The sequence below is a fragment of the Chinchilla lanigera genome, unplaced genomic scaffold, assembly GCF_000276665.1.
Source record: "Chinchilla lanigera isolate Chin_1 unplaced genomic scaffold, ChiLan1.0 scaffold00012, whole genome shotgun sequence".
In the NCBI taxonomy this organism is placed as follows: domain Eukaryota; kingdom Metazoa; phylum Chordata; class Mammalia; order Rodentia; family Chinchillidae; genus Chinchilla; species Chinchilla lanigera.
The window spans coordinates 29,175,538-29,202,256 of record NW_004955413.1 but is presented as its reverse complement, the minus strand read 5'-3'; the positions used below and the strand labels follow the sequence as shown (position 1 = coordinate 29,202,256).

The following is a 26,719-nucleotide window of genomic DNA, read 5'->3' as shown; positions in this document are numbered from 1 at the left end:
GGATGTGAGAGGTTCTGGTGAGGGCTCCAGGTCCTGTTAGACATTCGGATCTAAGGGGGGGAGTGAGTGTGTGTGTGTGTGTGTGTGTGTGTGTGTGTGTGTGGTTGGGGGCTGGACAGATAGGCAGACAGGACAGGAGATGACATCTGGGAGTCATTGGCACAGACAGTGGGAGCTACAACTGGGGCTAGGGAGCCTGGCCCTTAATAGAGAGGCCACGGTTCTAACAGATGTGGCCAGGGATGAGGTGGGATGCCAGGCAGATGTGCCCCAGAGCCCAAGCTGTGGGAGGCAGAGAGGGGCAACGGTGCTGTGTACTGATTACTGGCCAGGATAAGGGCGGCCATGAGGGGACCGTGGAGTTGGGATGCTGGGAGGTGACCCAGCACCCCAAGTGACAGCCACCAGCTGGCAGTGATGGGTGGGGAGGGTTGTGGCACTTTCCAGAGCCCTTGCTCTGAAGGACACCTGAAGGATGGCTTATGCAGGGGGGCTTGTTTCTCTTCTGGGACGAGCGGGCACAGCACACTGAATGTTGATGGTGGCGAGCCAGCCAGGAGGAGAGACAGCACAGGAAGGAGAGGGAGGAAGGAGCCCCTGTCTGCATCAGAATGTGCTTGGAGAAGTTGCAGGTCAGCCTCACCTGGCAGATTCTGTTTCCCAGAGGAGAATGAAGCAAAGTCCATGGCTGAGTGTGGGGACCTGAGAGGTCTGGGAGAGAGGGAGGGTGTGTTAGTCAGCTTTTCTGGGCAGGACACAATACCCAACACCCATAATTTAAAGGAGCAAAAGTTTAAATTGACTCATGGTTCAAGGATGCAGTCCATGGTCAGCTCTAAGGCACAAACAGCGTGGTGCAGGGACCTGGCGGAAGAGTCGCTCACCTGGTGGCAGCCAGGAAGCAGAGAGAGACAGGAAGAAGGGAGGAGCTGGGGACAGGAACACACCCTTCCGGGTCACACCAAGGAACCCACCTCCACCAGGCTGCACCTCCAAATAGGACAGCCAGCCATGAGCTCATCCGTGGATGAATCCATCACCTTCCAGGAGCCCCACCTCTGAGCACATGTGACTTTTGGGGGACATTCTAGATCTAAGCCATCACACAGATGGTGGGTTTTGGAAGGGGCAAGTTTTCCATGTAAGCTTTACCTCCCTCCCCCCACAGAGGCATGAGGTGTTTTCTCCTTTTACATAATTAAGTTCACATCAGAAGTGTGCAAGCTGAATGATCTTCTGGGTTTCCTTTCTTAGCCTGGCGCTATAGACCTGGGGTTTCCTTGCGGGCTGCAGGAAGTTGCTGCACTGCTGCCTGCACAGTGAGGCATCCCCACTTGTCCTCAGGAAGGGCAGAACCCTAGCACCTCTGCACACCTGCAGAGTGGTTCTTGACTCTGAGGAGGAGCCTCAGAGTCAAGAACTGACTTGCCCACCAGGAGGGAGCGTGCCTTTGAGAGCTGCGACTTCCACAGTAGCGGGGCCCACGTGTACCCCACCCTCCTAGGGTAACAGACACCACCCCCCCATCAGCAAACACCCAGCTCCCTCCGTCGCTGGTGCTCTGACGGTGGTGGTGGGGATAATGTGGTGCTGTCTTCATTCTCAGCTCCCTGAGTGCCAGGGAGGATGCACAGGTTTTCTTTATTTTTCTCCCACAGTATTTTACCCACTTCTCTACTGTGCTGTTTGTGTTTTTCTTATTGCTTTCTTGCACGCTCTCTGCAAAGCAGGCTGTTAAGCTTTTGTTGTGTATCTTGCAAATGCTTTCTCTGCCTTAAAATGTGCCGTTCCTTTGTCTTCACTCCTGTACTTTAAAGGGGCTGAGTTTTCTAAGTCTATGCAGATGAGATTGTCAGCTTCCCTGTGGCAGGAGAGGGTGGTGGCTGGGATCTGCCTGCACCCCCGGCCAGCAGGCAGCCTGATGAGTGTCTCCTGGACACAGCCAGTGTCCTGGACGCTGCCTCCTTTAGGGATACCTCTGAAGGACCTTCTCCCCATTCCTCCAGGGCGGATCCACCAAGCCAGATTGTCCTCTGTCCACTCCCCTTCCTTGCTTCCCTAGAGAGGCATGGCGCTAATTTCCCAGGACCACTGCAACAAATTGCCTGTGTGAGTCACTGTCTCATTGCTGGACTTGATACCTGACACCCATGACTTGAAGGAGGAGGTTTTCCTTCAGCTCACGGTTTCAGGGGGTTCAGTCCATGGCTGGGTGGCTCCAAGGCAGAGACATCATGATGGAAGATGTGGGGGAGCAAGGATGCTTAGTTCACTGTGGCCCAGGAGCAAAGCAGGGGGCAGCGCCAGAGAGGAAGGGGCCAGGACCAGTCAAAGGCCACACACACTCCATGACACCCCCCCATACACCCAGGAGCCAGCTTCACTAATCTGTTAGGCATTTCTGAATCCAGTGTGTGGAGGACCACCTAGGTGACTCTCCTTAAAAGGGGAACAATTGCCTCCGTTTCGGCTGAGCCTGACCCTATTTCTATGTGTTGATATGTACTGAGTTGGCTAGCACCCTTTCCTTATCCCTTTAATTGGCTTTAAGCGATGCATCTCGGTCTAGCTGAGGTGCTGATGGTAATCTCTGGAGATGGCAGGTGTTTTTTCTCCACCCGCCCCCCTCCCTCGAGTGAGCCAGGATAAGGCAGGATGTGTGAGCCAATGTTCCACGCTGTCAGCTGGGATTGAGCCTTGGGAATAGAGTCTATGACTTTTGGGGGCTTTAAAGATTACACATCAGAGCTAAAACACCAAGCCCAAAACATTAGATACTATCTCAGTTGTGTTGTGCAGGTTACTCTTCCTGCACATCCTCCTCTGCGTATGGCAGAGGTGATTTCAGGCCTCCTACCTTGCCTGTCACAAGGCACTCACGTACTTCCTGCCACTGTCACAGCCACTCATCTGCCAGCTCTTCCCTTGTTCACAAATAAATAAAACCTGGGTTTGGCCCTGGGTCGAGGCCTTTGCTCTGGATGGCCATCATCATGGCTGGACTTGGGACCCCTTGGCTCCCCATAGCTACAAATATGCCTCGGTGTCTTTATTCTCACCATGGGTCGCACTGGAAGTGGTAGAATAAAATTAACTCACTAGAATTCCAATAACTTTTTATGGGATTACAAATATAAACTTCTGGGCCGCAAGGAGGACCAGGAAAGGTTCTCTATATTTGGTGCCTCTGTCTACACCTCTTCCTCCTCTGTCCTCATAAGGCCAAGTGTCACTGCATTTGGGACGCACCCAGATTGCGTTGCGGATGAGCTCGGCTTGAGATGCTTAGTTACACCAGCTCACGTTCACAGGGCCTGGGGATTGAGGCGTGGGCACATCTTTTGGGAGCTACCACTCAACCTACTCAAGCATCTGTGAAAGCCCTCCCCCACCACAGACTTCTGTGCTGCATCCCTACCTCCGTTTCCAGGGAAACCGACCTAAGATGATGCTTGGTGGAGAGGAAAGAGCTGAGGTCCTAGAGAGGAAGGTCCCACACCTAGGCCCTCCTCCGCTTTACTGGAAAAATCCTCTTCTTTATTGGGGGTCCCAGACTTCTGGATTTTAATGAAAAGATTGTTCTAAAAGCTCCTGGGGGTTCCTCTGGGATCCTGAGATTTGATGATGTTCACTCAACCTGAGGTCATTCAGTGCTCGGGTCCCAAGCAACTCATGGGAGGGAGACCCTCCTCCTTTCTGGGGGTGGGGCTGGGGACAGGTGTGGCCCGGGCCTGGCACTCCAAAAGCCAATGCCTGTTCAGCAAGCCCAGACAAGGCTCTCATCAGGCCCACCCCCCAGCACCCCAGAATAGCTCTGATGTAATTCATAATTGCTCCTTTCTCCCACAATGAGATCCACCAAGCGAGAAAAAGGGATTTCTTTTCTAAAATTGCTTTTCCACATTCTCTGTCAGAGACTGTGGCGCCTGTGAGTAATTAATTCACAGCCTAGTTCACGGTGGGCCGGCCAGGCGGGCTGGGAGGGAGAGCCCTGGAGAATAGCAGACAGGCGTAGTTGTGGCTTGAAATGCAATTGCCCCGGACACTGCTTATGGACCGGAATAAATACATAGCAATCCTGCAGCCTGAGAGGGGAGGCCTGAGACTGCAGCCCTCTTAATATGCATGAGCACCCAGCCCTGACTAAGTCAGACCCCTGGGTCCTTTTAGGGTTCCGCCGAGATTTCTCAGTTGCTGGGAGGCCTGGAGACGGGGGCACAGGCCAGAGGCAGAGGGGCTGTGAGTCTTTTCCAGGTGGAGGAATAGAACTAACTTAGCTCAGCTTCCATAAAGTGAGGGTAACAATGACAAAACTGTAAATCAATGATAAGGAGTAAATATAGGTAATGAAAAGTCTAACTCTTCCTTTCTGGAAACTCCCCAGTGGACCTTTATCCTGAAGAACCACTGGTGATGTGTGCAGACTCGTAAGTGTAGAGAGATTCCGCGTAACATAGGAGAGTGGAGCAAACTGGAATCTCCAAGCAGAGGGGCTTGTGTATAACGGTGCAGCACACGTATGTGACAGAATGTTGTGCAAGCAATAAAGTCTCCTGGCGCTGAAGCATTCTTGTTATGAGAAAAGCAGTGAAGACACCAGGCCCAGACCCTCCACCGTGAAGTTCCCGCCTTGGAGCCAGCTGACCATGGACTGAGTGCCCCGGGATTGTAAGCCATACTAACCCTTTTCTCTTTTAAATTGTACGTAGCAGGTATTCTGTCCTGGCGATGAAAAGCTGATAAATACAAGCTCTCGTTTCAAAGGCCAACTCTGCTCCATCAACAGAGGCTGCCTGGACTGCTGAGAAGGATTCTGAGGCTCAGTTGAGACGCAGCAGGGAAGCTTGCTGGCACAGTCTTCAAGGGTGCCACCAGCAGAGGAGAGGGGAGACAAGGGCCAAGAGCTCTCAGGCCTGGGCTAGAGAAAGCTGAGACCTCTTTAATAAAAGGGACAAAGCCAGGCGTGGTGGCTCATGCCTGTAATCCCAGCACTCAGGAGGCTGAGGCAGGAGGATCATTGTGAGTTCGAGACCAGCCTGGGCTACAAAGTGAGCTCAAGTCCAGCCTGAGCTGCATATCAAGACCCTGTCTCAAAAAGACAAAAAAAAAAAGGGACAATTGGAGACACCCGCCCCACACCCAAGAAAAGCCAAATGTTCACCCAAGGACAAGCACATGCCCTTGGCCTCTCTAAAGCCAAATCCTTGCCCACTGAACCTATGCACTGGGTGGGGTACAAATAGGGTGTCCAAATGGTTGGGGGCCCCAAGGAATGACCCACAACCCAAAGCTTCTCAGCCCCAGGAAGGGAGGTACTGAGCACGCCAGCATTTTACACAGATTATGCTGCACACAGTAGGCTGGCCCGGGCAATTATTTCTCTCCTATGATTAGCCCAGACTTCCCTGCTGCAGATGAGAGCAGGGTGGGTGGAAGGGCGGGGCAGTGTGTGGAAGAGCTTGATTTGCACCAGAAGGCTGCCGTCACAGGCAGTGATGTCCTCACCGTCCCTGGGGAAAGTGTCCACTCACGTAGGTTGGTCTCCCAGCTTCTGGTCACCTTCAGGTGACAGCAGAACTGTCCTAGTCCATATGACTGTAAGCATCTGCTCACCTTTTCTCACTCCCTCCCCTCATTGCCCTGAGATGACCATCTCTACCACTGTCATCCTCACTGTCACCACCAGCAACACCACCGCTACTACCATCATCATCCTCACTGTCCTCATCACCGTCACCACCAAAGCCACCATCATCCCCATAATCACCAGCATTACCATTACCATAGTCACCACAACCACCACCATCACCACCGTGATCACTGTCACCCCATCACCATCATCATCATCTTCTTCTTCTTCATCTTCATCCCCAACATCATCACTACCACCATCACCATCATCACCACTACCATCATCACCCTCAATATCACCATCACCCCATCATCATCACCATCATCACCCTCAACATCACCATCATGACCACCATCATCAACATTATCGCAATCACCAGCATCACCATGACCATCACCACCACCATCGTCAACACCATTACTATCACGATCACCATTTACTCTCCTGATCATCGTTACCATCATACCTTTCTCAGCATCCTCATTACCACTATCACCTTTATCACTGTCACTATTACCTTTGTGCTCACCACCACCATTGGGAAAACCAAGGACAGAGAGACAGCATCCACCTCAGCACCACCGGCTGCTTCTCCTCCCAGGCCCTGGGCCCTGGAGGGATCATCCCAGTGGCAGCTGACCTCTAGAGCATTCTAGAGAATGGCTTTCAGGAAACATGTTTTCATCTGGAAGGGGGAGCAGGTATATTTTTTCGAGGGTGGGCAGTTTCCATGGGCCGGTCCCAAGTACCCAAGCATGCGGACCTTTCCCCTGCAAGGTGGGCCCCCCACAGAGGAAAATGGGTGGGTGGAGAAAGATGGGTCCAGAGTCTTTCCACTCCATCCAGAGAATCTTAGAGATCAAGCTTAACAGCCCAGAGATTTCCTATTTCCTGACTGCCTCTGGGAAGAGAGGAAAACAAATATCAATTAGGGCGGCAGTGGCTGCCGGAAGAAAGCCGCCACTCTCCATTTAGGGAGTATAAACAGTCAATTAGGCCTGTGAGGACGAGCAACTCCACCAGCCACAAATCCTGCCGCCTTCTGGGACCCAGGAGCCTGCTGGCCCTGGGGAGAGGAAACGCTTGCAGCAGAGGCTGTGGAACGCTCTTGCAGGGCTCCAGGCACAGCTTTGCAACCCTGGGAGAAGTAGTTGATCAAAACACAGCTGTGTCACTTAGCGACCAGGACCTTAGGCTCTCCTGGCCCGCTGCTAACCATGTGGATGCTGGGTCACTTCCAGGGACTGCAGGTGCATGCCTAGGTGGGGGTGGGCTCCGGCATCAGTGTATTTTAATGCTCCCACAGATTTCCTGTGCAGCTAGGGCCGATGACCCCTGGTCCCCACTGCCCTGTCCCTTCCTCCAGGCTGTACCTATAGTGGCTCTGGGGAATCAGTGCTCACCTGGGCTCCCAGCCTACAGCCCCAGGGATAGGGTAATGCATATCTGGCTCCCAGCCTGGCCCCTGCTTCCTGCTGTCCATTTTCCCATGTGACAGGCCTGGTTTCCAGGACCACCTGCTGGTTCCTCTGTCCAGGGCCAAGGGCGGGTGTCGTGTGGGCTGCTGATAGACGGCCCCATCAGGGAAGGGCGTGGTCCCACCTGGAGGAGAAAGGAGACGGAGGAGTGCTGCAATGGGAGGAGGCAGTGCGGCAGAGGGCACAGGGCACAGCAGGATTCCTACAGCACTGCCCAGGAAAACGAAACCCTTACCACGGGCAGGGGGCTCAGCAGGAGGAGGCACGGCAGATTCGGCCAGAAAAATGGGCCACATTTGGAGACAGGTGTCCTTAGCAGTCTCATCCCTCGGCCACCCAAGAGAGCACTACATAGACCTCGGTGGCACAGGGCCATCGGTTCCTAGGGTCTCCTGACGCCATCCGGGGACGTGGTAAACTGCGGATGGATGAGGCTGCTGCCGGAGAACTCAGCAAAGTGTTCACAGCCATTTTTCCTCCTTCTTTTCTTCTCCTTCTTTCCTTCCTCCTTCTTTCTGGTACAGGGGATGGAACCCCAGGGCCTCCCACACGGGAGGCAAGTGCTCGACCTCTGAGCTAGCCCCCAAGCCCTTCTTATTTATTTTATCTTAGGACAGGATCATGCTGAATTTCTCAGGCTGAACCTTGTGATTCCCTGCCTCAGCCTCTCAAGCAGCTGTACCAGCCTGCCCAGCTTCACCTTGTTTTTCTTTTTAAGTAGGAGCACATGCTGAAATAACGGGAAAAAGTATAGTGCAGTAAGTACATAGACCGGAATTGTAGTTGTTTATTATTGTTAACAAGTACTATGTACTGCACATAGTTACCTGTGCTGTCCATTTATACAACTGGCAGTGCAGTAGGTTTGTTTACCTCAGCGTCATCACAGACACATGGGATGTGTAGTGCTGTGACAGTATGATGTCTACGATGTTGCTAGGCAACAAGAATCTTTCAGCTCCGTTATCATCTCCTATGGCCTCCGTTGCATGTGTTGTCATTGGCTGGAACACTGCTATGCAGTGCAGGACTGTTCTCTCCAAGAGTCAAGTGTACGCCTAGGCCTGTGCTTGACCCCAGTGGACACGAGAAGACAGACCTGTTCCTGCTCCCTGTAGGTAGATGGAGAATAAAGAAGCAAACCTGGCAACAGGTGGGATGACTCTGATAGCAGATGCAGGGATGCTCCCCGAAGAGATGACTTTGAGCTGGGGCCTGAATAGCAGGTGGGAACCAGCCAGGCAGAGATCTGGGGCCAGAAGGTTCTGGCAGATGGACAAGTGCAAGGCTGAAAAGAGCATCAAGATTCAAGGGACAAGAGAGGGACCTTTGTGGCTAGAGTGAATGAAGTGGAGAGTGAAAGGTGGGATCTGAGACCTGGTCAGGGTCAGACTTGCAGAGCCCTGTAGGCCAAATAAAGGATTTGAATGTTAGTGTGAGTGTGACCAGAGGCCAGAGATTGGCTCCATGAGGAGGACAGAGCTACCGGGACTTGCATGCGCAGGGTAAGCGGCACTAGGTTTGCCTTCCACAGTCAAGTATAAAATTGAACCAAGTACACAAAGTAACTCCTTGCAGGCAGTGGACGGTGGCTGTGCAAGCCTGTGATCCTTAGAAACAGACTTCATAAATATGCCCAGAGAATGAAAGGACAAGCGCGGAGAACAACCCCCAGGGAACCCCAGGGCCTCCTACATGGGAGGTAAGTGTTCTACCACTGAGCTACCCCCCTTTTCATTTATTTTATCTTGAGACAGGATCATGCTGAGTTTCCCAGGCTGGCCTTGACCTTGTGATCCCCTGCCTCAGCCTCTCAAGCAGCTGTACCACCATGCCCGGCTTCACCTTGTTTTTCTTTTTAAGTAGGATCACATGCTGAAATAACGGGAAAAAGTATAGTGTAGTAAGTACATAGACCAGAATCGTAGTTGTTTATTATTGTTATCAAATACTACATGTTGCACATAGTTACGTGTGCTGTCCATTTATACAACTTTCTCTTCAAGAAGCTAAATGCCATTGTGTGAATGAGCACACAAGTATGAGATCTCAGAAATAATGAGAACTGTTTTTAAAGCTCATGTGCAAATCCAAGAATTAAAAAGTACAATAACTGCAATGAAAAATCTATGTGATGGGCTTCACAGTATATTAGGAATGTCAGAGGAGAAAAGACAGAGACTTTAGAAACATCAATAAAAGTTATCCAAATTTAAAAATAGGGAGGAAAAATAAACAGAGTGGAGAAAGTATGGTCTTTCCACAACAGTCCTAGAATAATCCGCACCACATGCGTAGTGCGTAAGCAGCATAGATATATGGAAGAGAAAGGGGAGCAGGGACGAAGAGGAGAAAGAGGGAGGAGGAGGAATAACTCAGACACAAACTTCAGACCTTATACAATAATGGGCTTTAAATAGATCAGAGACCTACATAGAAAATAAAAAACATATAAAACTTCTTGAAGAAAGCATAGAAGAAAATCTACACGATCCTGCACTTGGTGATGAGTTTTAAAATGTAACACCTTGCTCTGGCAAGGCTACAGAGCAAAAGGAGTTTGCATTTGCTGCTGGGAATACAAAATGATACAGCCGCTCTGGAAGGCAGCCTGGCAGCTCCTTTCAAAGCCAAACATAAGCTTACCATGCAAGTCAGCAAGTGCTCTGCTGGGTGTACAGCCAGCTGATTTGAAAACGTATGGCTACGCAAAAACCTGCATGCAGCTATTTATGTCATCATTATTCATAGTTGTCAAGAGCTGGAAAGAGTAGGTGAATAAACTGTAGCACATCCTAACCATGGAGTAGTTTTCAGTGATAAAAAAGCAACGAGCTGTCAAGTTGTGAAAAGACATGGATGAATCTTAAGGGCACACTGCTAAGCAAAATAAGCCAATTGGGGGGGAAAATGCCTACTGTACGATTCTGATTACATTCTGGACATTCTGGAAAACCCAAAACCTACCGAAGTCTTACACTGATCTATGGTTGACGGGGGTTTGGCGCTTAGGGTAAAGGGGGAGAAATGGGATGTTTCTTGGGGGAGGTGAAGCTATTCTGTGTGATACTGTAACAATGAGTAAAAGACACTAAGGATTTGCCAAAATGCATTGAACTTAACAGCACAGAGTAAAGTGTAACATATGCAAATTTTGAAAAACTATGGGAGAGGTTGTGAGATCCCAGAATGGGATGCAGAATGTGACAAAGGAATTTAACTGTGTTAGAGATGTGTGAAATGGTCTCTCTGAATAGGGACCGAGTATGGGGTGGCCTAAGTGACTTCGGAAATGAGTAAATATGATGAAAGGCACAGGAAACTGTGCATGCGTGCTGTGTTCTGGTGTATAAAGTTGTCTCCCACTGGACACAGGCTGACGGTTAGACGCCACCGCCCAGGGCTGCTGAAATTTAATGGTTATTACGTGGACGGTGGCAAGAGCCGGACTTCCTACTGTTGTCCCATGAGGTTACAGACAGGCATGGGGAGGGGGTCTGGTCACCCATGCAGTAATGGACTAGAGTCGTCAGACACCTCAGGATGCAGTAGTGTTTAGGTTCACCTGGGTACAGATGCTGCCTACGGACAGAGGTACAGAGAAGCGTCACACGTGGGTCAGCGCACACACAAGCGTCTCCGCTCTGCCAACAGACAGGGTTTCAGGATATTAATGTTCTGTAGAAATCAACACGCCAAATACAGACATGTGAGTTTCTTTTTCTTTCTAAGTTTTGTAACAAGCTCTTACTAAGTTGTCCGAGCCATCCTTGAGCTTGTAAGCTTCCAGCCCCAGCCTCTCACGTAGCTGGAATTACGGGCATGCATCACCACACCTGGCTATGTCTGAGTTTCTAATAATCACACGAAGGAAGCAGGGGTCTTTGGCTACATGCTGATTCCAGGACAAGGCAGGAAATATACAAGATAAGTCTGGGACACCTTGTAGTGCCAGGAAGTTAGAGACCATGAAGGAGACACAGTGTCAAGGGCAACAGCTGGCCAAGGGTGGCATCATAGGAACCCACTTAAGTAGCACTGGATATTTGACTATAACTGAAGTATAAACTAAAAGCCCTTGAGTCCATCTCTATATAAAGAACTGATTGAATGAACAAGTAAGTGGGAAGGAAATTCAAATCTCCCACGCAGGTCTTCAAATCATTGCTGTAGATCCTGCACAGTTAGAGAGATGCAGCTTTGGCCCATCTCCTTTGTTGTGGGAGGTACCGAGCAGCTTCCCTCCGAGTGTGGTGTAGAGAGGCGGGAGGCAAAGGACAAATGCCAGGTGACCAAGGTCACAGTAACAGCGATGTGTCCTCGGTATTATTCATTGAGAAGCACCCATCACCTCATGGTCTTCTTCCTCAAAATCCACGCCACTGAGCTAATAATGGGAGAAGCCTTTTAAAAGTTCCAATTAGGGAGTATTTGGCCAGGCTGGGGATATAGCTCAGTGGCACAAGCACCTGCCTGCAAGCGCAAGGTCCTGAGTTCCAGTCCTAGTAACAAAAAAAAAAAAAAAAAAAGGAAATATTTGGCCAAATACCTGAAAGCTTTCACAACCAAGAAAAGTGTAAGAAAACTTGACCACTGATTATAATATGGTATCCTTGAGAGATGTTGGAACAGAAAAGGGACCCTAGGGAATCTGAATAAAATATGGGCTTTAGTTAATAAATTTGAGGGGGCTGGGGATTAGCTCAGCAGCACAGCACCTGCCTGGCAAAAGCAAGGTTGTGAGTTCGATTCCCGGTACCGGAAAACTCCCCCCCGCCCCCAAAAAAGTAGTTAATAAATTTGAAAATGTGTATTAATAGTGATAAATGTAGCCTGTTAATATGTTATAAGTAACAAAGAAAAATGGGTGTGAGATGCATGTAAACTCTCTACACCACCTTTGCAGTAATTCCACATATCTAAAACTGTTGAAAATTTTAAAAATTATTCTCAAAAAAATGAATGAAGACCTGTAGGTTGATACCAAATAGTAGGGCAAATGTATAATTGGCATCATGAAAACTTATACTGGAGAAGGAAAATCTTTGCACAAGTAAGGGCTGAACATTAATTGGATGGACAACACCCATTAGACTATAAAATTAAGCAGGGTATATGTGACTATAAAGAAAAGCTACCCATGGTCACATCACAGTCAAGCTGCTAAACATCAAATGTAAAGAGAAAAACCATAGAACGAGCCAGAGAAAACAAGTCGCATTACATACAGGAAACAGAAGAATATTCATGATGGACTTGTTAGTAAAAATAAACCTGTCATGTTGGAATTCTATAATCAGTGAGAGTAACCTTTAAAAAAAAAAGAGTTAATAAAGAAACAGTTAAACACATAGAAGACTTAATCACAGCAGGCTTGTGGCTTTTAAGATGCTAAAGGCAGTCCTTTGGGGCCCCTCTTGGAGCTGGAGGAGGCATGACAAGAACCAGAAAAGGCCAAGAAATGGGTGGATACAGAGAACCGTGTTTTCTTTCTGACTTCGCAGATGAGATAGCTTACTGGACAGGCCAAATGAAGTGAAGGGAATGCTTATAACATGAGTGTAGCTGAGAATCCAGTAGCAGAAATAAAAGGTAACATTAAAGAAATCTGATTGACCCAAAAGAAGGCAAAGGGGAGCCACAGACAATCAAAAATCAGAGCGACAAATGAAAAACGAATAGGAAGAAGAGAGATGTAAACCCAATCACATCAACCATTACATTAAATATAAATGAACTAAACTTCTAAAGCAAACAGCAAAGATTGCTGCACTGGGTGCAAATCATGTCTCTATTATAGGCCAACTACAAAAGATTGGTTTCAAAATAAAAAGGTCAAAAGCAAAGGCTTACAAAAGAGACCATATGCAAATATGGATGAAAGGAGTCTGGTGTGGTTGTACTGAGAACAAATGGAATTGACTTCAAAGCAAACAAAAACACCACAAGAGATAAATGATGATAAAATAGTTGATTTGTTAAGTAAATCTGTCTAAATATGTATGCCTCAAATCATGGAGTATTAAAATATACTAAGCAAACTTTGACAAAAGGAAAGGGAGAAATAAATCAAGAAGTAAAGCTGGAAATTTAAGAACTCCTCTATAAGCCAAGAAACAGATCAGTTAGGTTATAGAGTATTTGAACAGCACACATTTGATCTAATCGGTATTTATAAGATGCCCTGTTATAGAGGGCCCTTCCCAGTCCTCATCCCGGCCCAGGAAGTTTATATTTGTAATCCCGTGAAAAGTTATTGGAATTCTAGTGAGTTAATTTCAATCTACCACTTCCAGAGCAATCCATGGTGAGAATAAAGACACTAAGGCATATTTGTATTATGGGGAGCCAAGGGGTCCTAAGTCCAGCCACAGGGATGGCCATCCAGAACAAAGGCCTCAATCCAGGGCTGAATCCAGGTTTTATTCATCCGTGAAGAAGGGAGTGGCTTGAGGATGAGTGACTGTGGGAAGTGGGTGAGTGCCATGAGCGGGGCGAGGTAGGAGGCCTGAAATCACCTCTGCTAGATGCAGTGAGAAGGATGTGCAAAGAATAATCTGCATAACACAGCTGAGATAGTATCTAATGTTTTGGGGTCGGTGCTTCAGCTCTGATGTGTAATCTTTGAAGCTCCAGGAAGTCATAGCCTCTATCCTAAGGCTTGACCCCAGCCAACAGCATGGAACATTGGATCACACATCCTGCCTCATCCCAGCTCACTCGAGGGAGCAACGGGGGTGGTCAGGGAAACACGGCTGCCATCTCCAAAGATTACCATCAGCACCTCGGCTAGACCCATATGCGCAGTTTAAAGCCAATTGAGGGTCAGGCTCAGCCAGAATGGAGACAACTGCTCCTCCTTCAAGGAGAGTGGCCCAGGTAGTCCTCCACACCCTGCCTATCAGTCACAGAGAACACATTCAAAGTTCACGTGAAGCATTCATCAGGGTGGATCATACAATAGGTCACAAGAAGTGGGACTCACAGGACGTGGGAGCCACAGGACGTGGGAGCCATGGGACGTGGGAGCTGGCCCCTGAGAAGCGCACGATGGGACACTTGTCCAAGAAACACTGTGTGACCACAGGCGGGGCCTTGTCTCCTTCAGGACTCAGTTTCTGCATCTGTTCAAGTGGGCGTTGGACTATAGGACCCTGGGTGTCCACCTGGAGCACCTTCCTGGCCCGCAGGTCTCGGGCTGACTCCGGGGAGTCTCCGCCGTGAGCTAAGTAGCGCAAGGCCCAGAGTGACCCCACCGTGCAGACGACTCCTGCACACCCTGCTCTGGTTCCATGAGTTGCAGGGTGTCCCCAGGCTGCCCTGCCCAGTCTTGGCCCTCGGTTCTGAGACTGGACGGCCCTAGGGCTCCAACCCAGGGCCTCCCGCCTCCAGTGGGGAGCGGACGTGGTAATGGGGTGGCAGCTGGCCTCCCACTGCAGGTCTAATTCCAGCCCCATCCCGTTGCCTGCCCCAGCCTCCCGCCACCCCACCTCCTCTGAACTTGGGTGCTGGCTGGCCTGTGTCTCAGACCCCGGAGGGCTGGGCACCAGGCGTCCTTGCCTCTGAGCTCCCCTCCTGGGAGAAGGGGCTGGTTTCTGGGTGCAGTGACATGGCAGTGGCACCACCAAGACATGTAGGGGTGCAGCTCGGAGTCTCCTCCTGCATGAAGATGGACATCCCACACCCAGGGCCTCCCACCACCTCCGAGGAGCTGGGAAGCTAGGGACCCTCCTACCTGTCACTCCTCAACTGGGGCCGTGCACCTGGGCTGTGGTCCCCATGGGCCCGTCCTGCTGCAGAACTGCACGGGGATGGGAGGGGCACATCTTCGCCTCACCAGCCCCCGCCTCCTCGTACCCTTAGGTTGGTCACCTCGTCGGGTCTCTCGCAGCCTCCGGCTCCAGGAGGATTTTAGCGCGCGTGCGACCTTGCTAACTCTAACCCTGATGCAGGCTGCGGGGCACCCAGGCTCCCCAAGCAGGTCACGGGCGCTGAGCCACGGAGGCAGAGCTGCGTGTGTGGTGGCCTCCACGTGCAGTCGCCCTGTGCCGCCGTTCCAAACTGTTTCCAAAGAAGTACTTCGAATCCTGGGGAAATGATGGCAGTGAGTAAGGCGGATTAGAGCCTGTAAATATAGAACGTTTCCACGTTGTCTGGGGTGTGTATTTATAGCTGGATAGAGGGAGAAAGATGAAATCGCTGAGTCTCATCCATGGCTGATGGAGGCCTTGGGTGCCGGGACACTTTTCCTCTTGATTTTGTCTGTATGTTTTCCTCATTTTGCACCATGGAAAGAATAAACTCTTGTCTAACTCAAAAGGGGAAAAAAAGTTCAAGGATTCAGAAAATAACACCAAATGCTTTTTCAGGGAAAGTCTCTGCTCTCGCCTCTGTCTGGTCCCCGTGCTCTGCTCCTCCTGACCCCACCTGACCCTTTGCTGCGCAGGGGTGTGTCTCGGGCTCTCCTGACTCACGTCGCCATGGCAATCACAGTGCTGCCCCATCCACTCTTCAGCCATGGGGTGGCTCCGCCAGGTGGGCAGCAGGATGGTGCTCAGATGCGAGTGCGCACGGGGGCAAAGTTGTCTCCACGCTTTCTGTGGGGAGGCCAGGACCGGCGGAGCCGTTTTCTCTCATGGGGTACACTGAGCAAAGGCACAGCAAGGATGAGCAAACATCTTTCCTGGGAGCTGGGCCAACAGGGACAAGCAGACAGGGGCGGCCTCAGTGCATTGGCGCCGTCCCCCTCATCGCTTGCGGCAGGCAGGGACTCACTGCTTAGTTTTACAGCCATGGTGGGAGGCTGCAGATGTGGGGGACCATGAGCGATGCTCATGTCACCAAAGGGAATGCACCAGGGGCCCTCGGCAGGCCAAGTAAGATGGGGCGCACATGAGCTTGGAGACAGGTCACACTGCCCCTGGCTGGCAGGGGTCCTGGGAAGCCCTCTAACCCTTCTAGACCTCAGTTTCCCACCTGTGAAATGGGTATGTTCCCACTAGTGTGCATTTGGTTGTAGTTTTGTCCCTTTTTTTGCTACCAGGAATCGAACTCAAGATCTTGCACTTGCTAGGCAGGCGTTGTGTCACTAAGCAATAATATTCCCAGCCCTTAGTGTGCCTTTGGGCATGGTATCTGTCCCTAGCTTCCTCAGTATTGAGTTACTTGTGTACGGAGTAGGCACGGGGTTACACGGTGCCTTGTGCCACCCTGGCAGGGAGAAGCACAGAGCGGCTCTGGTGCCCCATCCTGGCTCCTGGGTGGTCTCAGGTCCCAGCCCTGCCCCGGACAGGTGACTACCTGTCCTCTGTCATCTTGCAGATGAGGAAACTGAGGCTCCCAGAGAGGAGACGCCCTGCCTGCACTGAGGCCAGGCCAGGTTGCTGAGGCCCCTGCTGTCCTTGCCACAGAAGCCATGGAGACCCCAGCCTGCCCCGTGTTCTCACATGAGGAACTGGAGGACCCTGTCCCTTCCTGGCCTGCTCCTCTTTCTTCTAGAACATTCCCAGGAAGCGACAGCTCGGCCCAAGATCGGGCTCCTTGGGGCTGCTGGAGATCTCAGCTGGGATCCTGGTGTCTGGGGAAGGGCCGAGCTCTAAAAATAACCTGCTCGCCTGAGCCTGAGCCGCCGGCAGGAGCCTGGAGAGCCGCGGCCGCCTGACTGTGGCAGATGACAGCGGCCCCAGCCCGGCTGCAGCACCCCTGTCGCGGGCAGCTGGCCCCGGGGATGGGCTGGCAGCAGGTGGCAGCCAGGAATATTTGACCCTGGCCTCCAGAGGCACCCGGTCCCCTGCAGGCGCACACGCACACATGCCCCAGCCGAGGACCGGCTGCCCGGAGAGGGGCAGGGGCTTCGCCTGAGCAGGGACGGCAGCCTGGGCTCCTGGAGTGGCCTCCCGTGCCAGCTTCCCCTCCCCCTGGACAGTGACCAGCCTTGGGCACAGGTAAGGGGCCACCGGCATGGGCGAGAGATGGCTGTGGCCCGTGGGGGGGTCTGGGGAGGCAGGAGCAACTTTCCATGTGGCTTGCGTCCTTTTGAGACTCCCCGGATCCCGGCTGGAACATCGGTCTCCTAGGGAGGGGTCCTGGTGCCACTTTGCCTGCAAAGGCAGTCGGCCCTAGGACTCCTCCAATGCTCTCGGCCACCGCCCAAACATCGGTGTCCCCTCAGCCTTGATAGATGCCGGCCCCAGAAGTTTGGAAGTGGTGTGCTGCTGGGTGGCAGAAGCTGGTGCCTTTGGGAAGAGAAAGATGTCCCCATCCTGCTCTGACTGTGGTTGGGGGCAGGACAGGCACTGCCAGGTTCCCCCCCGCCCCCCCTGCCCCCGGGTGAGGACCTTCCAGGAGGCCAGTGCAGGGGGGATGACTTCGTGGGAAAAGAGAGTTCCCTCCGTGGGTCCTGAGCTCCCTGAGTCTGGGTCAGACTTCAGGTTTACGGGAAGGACCTGGTCTGGTGGGAGTGGCTTCAAGCCCCAATTAAAGTGAGGGGACCCGTTGTAGAGCTGGGGCCCCTTTGCTCCCTGGTGCTTGGAAGGAAGGATGTCAATCTGACTTTGTGCCTCTGTATTGAGTCTCTGGCCGGCATCCTCACCTAGAGGCAGTGATTAGAGCTGGGGGCTCTGCAAGGGCCCTGCTGGCCTGTGACACTGCCACCGCCCTGTCCCTCATAGGACAGGCACTGTGGGTGGCCCCAGGGCATTGGGAAAGACCTTGTGGGGAAGGTGGGCAGGCAGCAGAGGTGTCCCGCAGGGAGTGGGAGCAGGTATGACGGATTCTTTCCAGCCTGCAGACCGGCTGGTGGGTGGCACGGCCTGCTCCTACAGTCAGGCTGGTGGGGCCAGGGTGCCGGAGCTGGTGACCACTGGGAAGTATTTGGCCCAGGCTGCAGCTGCTGAGGGAGCTTGGGCCTGCGAGGAGAGCCACCTGGTGGGTGGTGGAGATGCGCTGGGCAGCCTGTGCGGAGCCTGGGGCTCGTGATCCCTGCAACAGCACCCAAACCCTTGTGCCGGGTGTCCATGTGGCCCGGGGTGGCTGCCTGAGCCTCCTCTCCCCCGTCCCCAGGAGCCCTGCTCAGCGCCCGCTGTCCTCCAGTCTGCCCACTCCCAGCCCCTGTACAGCTTCCAGCCCTTCACACGACCCGTGTCACCAAGACCAGGCATTGTCATCACTGGGCTGAAGTCCCTACTTGGGCTTCCTCCTGATGCCAGGGCTCCCAGCCGGGCAGATCTGGGCAAAGCCCTGGGCCCCTCACCTCAGTCTTCTCACCCATGGAGTGGGGCGAGGTGCCTGCTGTGATTTCTACCTAGGTATCCCTAAAGCCTCATGCGTCACAGGCAGGGCCTTTGGGAGGTGCCTGAATCATGGTTGCCTTGCTGATAGGCGGCTGGGCCCGGCCGGAAGAGGTGGTGGCGGTGGGCGTGGCCTGGAAGGTCACCTCTCCACCTTCCCGGCTCCTCCCGGGGCCCTGCGCTCCCTCCCTGCCTGCCCTGCAGTAAGCTGCTGTCCTCTGCAATACACCCCTACCTGGGCCCAGCTGAGTGTGACAGGAAAGGGAGCCAAACCGAACCCCTCCTTGAAGTTTCTGGGCGTCAGGCACTGCGCCCCAAAGCACGAAAGTGCCTGAGACAGCTCCCTTCCGGGTCCCAGGGCTGCTGGGCAATGAATAGCCCTCGGACAGGAAGCCGGAGACAGCACGGGGCAGGGCCCCGGGCAGGGGGCGCTTTGTCAGTCACAGTCTGTTTTCTGACTGTGTCTCAGGACCAGCGCTTCCCAGCCGGAGCCTGGCACACTGTAGTGTGTGTCAGTTCCAACCTCACACGTGCACACACACATGCACGTACGCACACGTCAAGGTCGGGTGACCCGCAATGGCCCTCCCCAGGGTCCCGCCTCTCCTGCACTGCTGCTGTACCCACCCTACGGGACCAGGACGGGGGACAGTGTCTACGGCAGCTCCTCCTGCTGCTGCCTCGGCCCACGGGGTCCTGACCGACACCCCAGCACATGGATTTTGGTCCACAGCTCGCGAGCAGCTCCTTCCAGTGAGAGGAGGGGCTTTGGGCAGGTGATTGGGTCTCGGGGCACTGGGCTCCGCAGTGGATTCACTGATGAGTTTGAGGAGCACTGTGCTGAGGAGGCCTGTCCCAGGGCTGTGTCTGGACGGGTACAGCTCTCCACCTAGCTCCTTGTTTCTCTGTCTGCTTCCTGCCTACCAAGTCGTGAGTAGCTCTCCTCTCCAGAACACCCTTCCACCGTGTTGCTTCTGCATTTGAGCCAGCCAAGCATGGATTGAGACTGAGCCTTTTCGTCCAGATCAGTTACCCCTCAGGGAGAAGGGTGACCCTTCCTCTGAGTCAGTGCATGGGTCAACTCTGGCTGTCACAGTGCTGTGTAACAAGCATCCCCCAGTGCTGACAACACACATGGATTTCTAGTACCCCCCAGGCTGTGGAGTGGTGGGGTTTGGCTGTCTGGCTGGGGGGTCTTGGTGGGAGAGGAAGAGAAGAGGACAAAGTCAAGTTCAGAATCGGGGGTGGGGGTGCTGCATCAGCATTGGGAAATAACACTCCATCTGGTGCAGGGCTCCGAGAGGAATGGAGACAGAACCTTGAGTGCCACTGGGGGTACTGCAGAGTTCCCAGGGAGGTGGCTCAAACATGGAGCAGATGCAGGGGCATCAGCGGGCAGAGGAGCAGGAGAGGCAACCCACAGGGGACACTGCCCAGGCAGGGCCCCGGAGGCGGGAGTCTGTGCCGCAGTCCTTCCGGCTCTCTGGGCCTGGACATCGCAGGTGGGCAGCCCCAGGACCCCGAAGGCAGATGAGCCCCCAGAGCCCCCGCAGACGCTCAGCACCAGCTCTAGATGAAGTGGCGGCAGGGAACCTCTGATCTCATTACTTGGATTAGAATGGTCCTGCTCTTTAATAATCCACAGCCGAGAGCCCAGGCTGTGGCCGCTCTGGAGAATTACCCAGCCTGCGGCGCGCGGGAGAGGCTGGCCGAGCATAGGTCATTCATAAATGCTCTGGTTCATATGAATTCCACCATAAAGAATCCATTGCCTGGTGCCCTTGCGCTGCGAAGGAGTTTAAATACCAGCCTTCCAGCAGCTCTTAAGGGGCCAGGTCACCCTTCCCAGTTCAATACCCCTTTGTCTCCAGACCCTGAGCAGAGAGCAGGTATTTAAGAACATGCACCCTGTACAGAACCATTTGTGCAGAGGCTCAGTCACCTCCTCCAATGCACCCCTTTCTGAGGGCCCCACAGCCCAGAACAACACCCTTGTCCCAGAGCTGTGTGCCCCAGGTACAGCCCTCAGCTTCCACAGCCCTCAGCTGATCCATCTGGGAAATGGGTTGACGAGCCTGCTTGGCCAATGCTCCAGGAGGGATGGGAGAATCAGAGGACATGCTAGGAATGGCAGTGTGGGGACACTGCCCATAGGGGACACTAGGCAAGAGGGGAACAAGGAAGGCGCCCCAGGGTACACAGCAGGGAGAGAGAGAGAACAAGAGCTTGGCCACCCCACTCTGTGGCAATAACAGGGACCCAGTGACATCCAGCATTACCTGCAAGCCTGCGTCCACAGACCGAAGACCCCTGAGTGCCAGGGGGGTGGGAGCCACCACGGCTGTGGGTGCCAGGGGCCAGGACCCCTGTTCCCCTGCTGTAGTTATACAAGGGCCCAGCCTCGGTCAGCTCTGGCTCGGAAAGTGAAGAACTGAGCCACTTACAAATCAATGGTGACTCTGCAGAAGGGAGGCCATGGACACTGGGGTGGGACGTGGGCTCCCTCATTGCGGTCCCAGCATCCCCAGGTGAAAGCTGCTTCCTTTTTTTTTTTGTCTTTTTGAGACAGGGTCTCACTATGCAGTTCAGGCTGGCCTTGAGCTCACCTTGTAGCCCAAGCTGATCTTGAGCTCACAACGATCCTCCTGCCTCAGCCTCCCGAATGCTGGGGATGCTGAGCCCTCTGTTCTGGAAAGGCCACCTGGCCCAGGGCCATGCGTCCTACCCACTCCGGCCCACGGAGGCCAGGGACTGCCTTCCGCACCCACTCATCCAGCCCTACCCTGGGCCACGCCTGGGGCACAGGCTGGGTGAGGGGCCACCAGCCCTGGGGCGAAGCAGGCCTCCAGGGTCTCTGCTCTCCAGGCACACCGCCCCCCCCGACACAGCCCGCCCTCCTTTCCTCCTGCCCCTTCTCCCTGAGCTGCCACCTCCTCCTCTCAGCCTGAGTGGCCCTGAAATAAAGCTCAAGTGTGCTCTGCGGCAATTCCAGCGGATTGGATGTTTTCTGTTCTTAATTTGAAATGTGGAGAAGTGGGGTATTTTCTCGTTCTCTCTCTCGAAAATGTACAACAGCCGCCGACTTGAGTTAATTGATTCCTCTCTCCCGCTACCCCCCCCCCCCCCCCGCGCCGACCTCTATGCCACCCGCTGCCTTCCTGCGGGTGCTGTGACTCGGCGTCTCCGAGAGCTCCTCTCAGCCTGCCGTAAGGTTCAGGTTCTCTGTCATCTAAGGGGACATCAAGGCACAAGGGCTTGGGGCAGTTCCTGGCACCTGCAACGTGGAGCATCGCTGGGCTTTGGACCTCAGCTGCCTGGCCCCGGCCGGGGTCCTGGTTGTTCACCGCACAGGTGGGGAGCAGCCACAGGTCCCCAGCTGGGCTCCTCTGGTTCCACCGGCCCTGAGCTCCCTGCTCCCTGCTCTGCTCACCCCAGCAGCCTCTGCCCACTTTGTCCTCTCTGCACAGAGCCAGCTGGAGAGGCTGATTCACCGGGTTCCAAGGCTAGACCTGCAGGCCGTGCGGGCGTTAGAGTGACCCCTTCGCGAGGGGTGAGTGCTCAGCCGCTGCTCCCCCCCAGGGCTCCGCTCGGCCCTTCCACAGGGAGGGCGCCTCGCCCGCCCCTCAGCGGGCAGCAGTGGCCAGAGCAGAAAGTGCTTGCCTGAGGGGCAGCCTGCACAAGGCCCTCCGCTCAGCTCGGGGCCGGAGCCAAGGGAGTCCGGGTCCCCGCAGGACAGATGTGCCCCTGGAGCCGCTTCGTCCAGGATGCTGAGGCCACGCGGGGTCAGAGGCTGTTCGCACCGCCCACTGCCACCCCCACCCGGTTCTGCCCGGGACCTGGGACACAGAGGCGGGTGCTGACCACTCAGCACGCAGGAACCCGGGAGCCCGGCTCTTTCCACTCTGTGGTCTCTGTACGTGCTAGTCCCACCCCAGGGACAGCCCCGCCCCCGCCCCCGCCCCCGCCGTGGCCTTGTCCTTGTCGCTGCCCTTGGATCCTTGGGGCTCCCTTTGTCCCGAGGGCACCCATCACCCTGGAAAGCCTCTCCTCCCCGTCCGGCATCGACCCCTCCATCAGCTTCCTGCCTCTCCCGCCCCACTGGCCCTGCACAGAAGGCCAAGCCCTGCGGGCCCAGTGGCTGTACCCGTCTCTCTCCACCGCCAGACGGGGCTTCTGGGAGCCGGCTGCACCCTGACACGGAGGAACTGGGGGTACCGTCATGTGACAAAGCTGCCTCCCGAGCACGGGCATGATGTCTCCTGTACTGTCACCTCTCCGCCTCTCGGTCCTCCAGGGAGAGCTGTGGGGCAGCTGCTTCCTGGATTCCCGGGATCCAGAACAGGGGGATTGGCTGAGACAGACAGGCCGGAGTCAGAGCCGGGGGAAAAGCGCGTGCGGTCTACATCGACGCCTCAGCCTTGCCAGGGCTCACCATCCCAGAAATGGGCAGAGCAGAGAGTAACCTGTCACCGCGGGGTAGACAGGAAGTATGCAAGGGGCAGGGGACAGAGGAGCCGGTGTGGGACCCAGAGTGAAGCCACTGACTGGAGAAAGGGTTGGTGGCTCCCTCTCGTGAGCGAGGAAGCCACTGTGGTCCACTCTTGGTGGCAGCTCCCACCGGTGTGACTCTGCAGAGGCCGCGCCGTGTGGGGCCTGGGGTTCTTTAGGGCTGCATAACGTGGCGGTCAAAATCCAGGAAATCTGCTGCCCAGGGGCACCCAGGCTGCACAGCCCCCTCCACGTGTCCGCTGGGGTCAGTGTCCACACCCTGGCCATCCGGGCCACTTGATTGCAAAGTCGAGCTCACGGTTTCCGACTAGGAGCACAGACGTCCGGAACCCCTTCCCGCCTCTGGCCTGTGTGCCACGCCGCTCTGTGTGTGCCCAGGCCGGGCTCTGAGCTCCTCCGCACGCAACTCCCAGCCTCTGATCTCTCCAAGATCAGTCACTTAAAGGGCTGAGCTGCTCCTCGCGAGCTCAAGGCCGGCTGCCAATTAGCCTCCCCACGGTCTGTGGAGAGTGCGCAATAAGTGATAAAAGACCGGGAGGCAATTAGGGCCCATTGTGCCTCCTCATTACCAGCTCTGCTCCAGAGGCGAGCTGGTGTCACCCAGTCACTTCAGACAGAGCTCTCCGCACTTTCAAGCCGGCCCAGCTGAGGCCCGGGGGCTGTGCTGGCTCTGCGGGTGGGCAGGGCCCAGGGGACTCAGGCCAGCTGGGTTGGCTGCAAGGAGTCGCCCGTCCGTGAGGGGTCTGCTCCAGCAGATGCAGGGGAGAGGGCTGGGGCTTTGCAGCCTGGCTGGGGAGAGCTGGTCTCCCAGCTGCTTGACCTTGGGCGTGCTTCAAGTGCCGTTGTCCGTCAGCTGAGCAGCTGCGCGTTCACGGCTGCACCGTGGCATTGATGGGGCGAGTGACATAGCGCGTGGGCAACACTCAGTCCCCAGGACAGGCTCAGGAATGGTGACAGCTCTTTGTGAGTAGCTGGCGGATGCCAACCTGGCCAAGTGTCCTGGATGCAGGCGGCCCTTGCTGAGCGTGTGAGCTTGGGAGGTCCCTTGGGTCACCTGGGAACCTGGACTTACAAGGCTGCGCGGAGCTGGCCCATGGGCCTTGCTCGACGATGTAAGTGAGATGCTGACGCTGCCAGAGCCATAACAGTAATAACCTGTGGCCTGGGTTGGCACCGGTGGTAAAATCAGTGTTGTGTTGATTCCAGTCACCCTGGGGGCTCTGGCAGGAGGCGGGATCCGGGTCTAGAAGTATGGGCTGCGGACATGCTCAGGCTGGGCTGTGTGACTTTGTGTGAGTGGCTTCACCTCTCTGGGCCCCAGGCGCATCGCGTCTGTAGTGCACTAAGCAATCCTGTTTGACCCGTCTGCTGTACACAGCCTCACCCTTCACACCTCCTCCGCGCGCTCGGGAGAGGGCTGCACTCTGCATCTCTGTTTGCAGCCACTATCGGTTTCCTACAACTGTCTCTTTGCAGACGCGCAAGAGTATGCAATGTGATTGAGAAATACAGCGAGTGCTTAAATTTCTAAATAATTTATTACAGTAAAAGACACATTGCCTTGAATCTTCCTCAAAATCCTCCCCCTTGCTGCAAACACGCTCATCCCATCATCCTGGCCACTTTCTGCAGCAGCTCCGGAGTCCTCTTTCTTTCGTTTTTTTCTTTTTTTGTCTTTTTGAGACAGGGTCTTGATATGCAGTTCAGGCTGGCCTTGAACTCACTTTGTAGCCCAGGCTGGTCTCGAACTCACAGCAATTCTCCTGCGTCAGCCTCCCGAGTGCTGGGATTACAGGCGTGCGCCACCGTGCCCGGCTGGAGTCCTCTTTCTTGAGCATCATTAGTTGCACTGTCCTGGCTGCCTCAGTGTCCTGAATGGATTCAAAATGTTGACCTTGGTCATTTTGACTTTGGGGAGGAGTGAATATGGTAGATGAGATTCGCTGTCATGACTTACCTGCCTGCCTTTCCACTGCATGACCTCGGTGGCAGCAGTCACAGAATTTTGATCACACTTCATAAAAATACTCTCATCAGAGCCTTCCAGAGCTGCTGCAGAAAGGGGCAAGGATGATAGGATTGCGTTTGTTAGGGGAAGAGGGAGGGTTCTGAGGGGGATTTATGTCAATGTCTTTTTTATTGTAATATATATATACATATTGTAATAAAACAAAATTTCCTAACAAAATAATGAGAATAACAACAGTTAATACACTGTGTACTGTTATTTCCAAAGTAGTTGCTTGGAGTACCAGTCATCAACAAAAAAAATTCTCTCTGACAAAGAAGAAATAAACAAATATTAGCACAAAACTTTTTTTCCAACAAACTAGGAGGAACTAGTAGTATTGATGAGACAAATTAGCCTATAATCCCAGCATGCAGGAGGCTGAGGCAGAAGGATCACAACAAGTTCTAGGCCAGCCTGGGCTACATAGTGAACTCAAGGCCAGCCTTTTCTTATTTTTTTGTTTTTTTTGTTTTTCTGATACCGGGAATCAAACTCACGACCTTGCGCTTGCCAGGCAGGAGCTGTGCTGCTGAGCTAAATCCCCAGCCCAGGCCAGCCTTAACTATACAGTGAGAGTGAGACCCTGTCTCAAAGAAAGAAAGAAAGAAAGAAAGAAAAGAAAATGATGATTTTCCTTAGTCCTTTTCATCCACTTTATATCTATCGTACCTCTCTTGCACAGAGGGAAGCTCACTGGACAGTCGGGAGCCCTCGCTGGCGGACGGGAAGGGTCGTTGCCCATCCTGGGGGTGGGCAGGGCTGGGCCTTGGCCGGAGGCCATGGGAGCTGCTGCCCCATCTGGCTGGGTGCCTGTGGGTCATCGGAAGGAACAAGTGCTTCCTGGGCAAACACTACTGAGCTCCGTGTTCGCAAGGGGCCCAGGTGGCCCCTCATACAGGCTGACCCCTCCCTCCCGACCACATCTTCAAGTGTTTATACTGAACTGAAATCCAGGCCCTGGGGACCCCTGCACACAGCTGGTGCTAGGACCACAGAGCCTGCGGTAGGAACTGAACTGGCACCTCTGCCTTTCCCCATGGCCAGTGCCGCCTGCAGGGTGGGGAGCAGCTGGGGACAACCTCGGCCCTGGGCGGGGAGCGGGGGAAGCTGGGGAGGGAAATCTGATGACCGGCTTCGTCGGTTCAAATCCCAGCCCCACCTCTTACCGGTCCCTGAACACAGATTTGTCAGCTGACATCTCATCTCCCAGCTGGGCCTCGGTTCTGCCTCCGGAGCTGCCTGGCCCCTGCCCACCCCGGGTCATGGCTGTCCAGGTCACAGGTCCGATATGACTCCTCCTGCGGGGGCAGGGACGTCTGTTCTGGAAGGGGGCCGGCCCAGACCATCTTCCCGGCTACCCCTGCCCCCACTTCCACTTTAATTAAAAAGTTACATCTGCACATGGTTATGGATGATGCATATGCAAATTTTACGAGCAGTCTAAAACGAAGAGTCAGTGCCGCCCCCGCCCCCAACCCTCTCCCCGCCAAGGGCCGTTTGCAGTTTCTGCTTTTAACTCCGTTTCCCTTTATAACTTTAACACGCGTCCAAGGCGGTCTCCCCGGCTTGATGCACACTCCCTGGGGCTCCTGTTCTCAGCTGGCGGCACCCCCGGACCCCGGCACACCCAGGGGCCATTGCTCCCGTGGACTGCACTCCTGTCCTGGCCTCTGCGCTCCTGCCTTCTGTGTCCCAGTCAGCCCGCCTGGCAGAGGCGGCAGAGGGACCTCGTCCTCAGGGCTGCACCCTGCTCAGGCTCCCCGGCGCCCTCCGCGGTCGCCTTGATAGCAGAACCAAGTCC

The 26,719-nt window shown here is 54.2% G+C and overlaps 1 protein-coding gene across 1 annotated transcript in view; it reads left to right on the top strand.

Annotated features, from left to right (window-relative positions):
- The first annotated feature begins 16,732 nt into the window (after positions 1 to 16,732).
- Positions 16,733 to 26,719, top strand: part of Kiaa1644 (KIAA1644 ortholog) — a 101,084-nt gene continuing 91,097 nt past the window's right edge. Inside the window, exon 1 of the mRNA XM_005379463.2 lies at positions 16,733 to 17,054. The gene's annotated coding sequence lies outside the window, so the exon portion shown is untranslated. The remainder of the gene's footprint in view (positions 17,055 to 26,719) is intronic.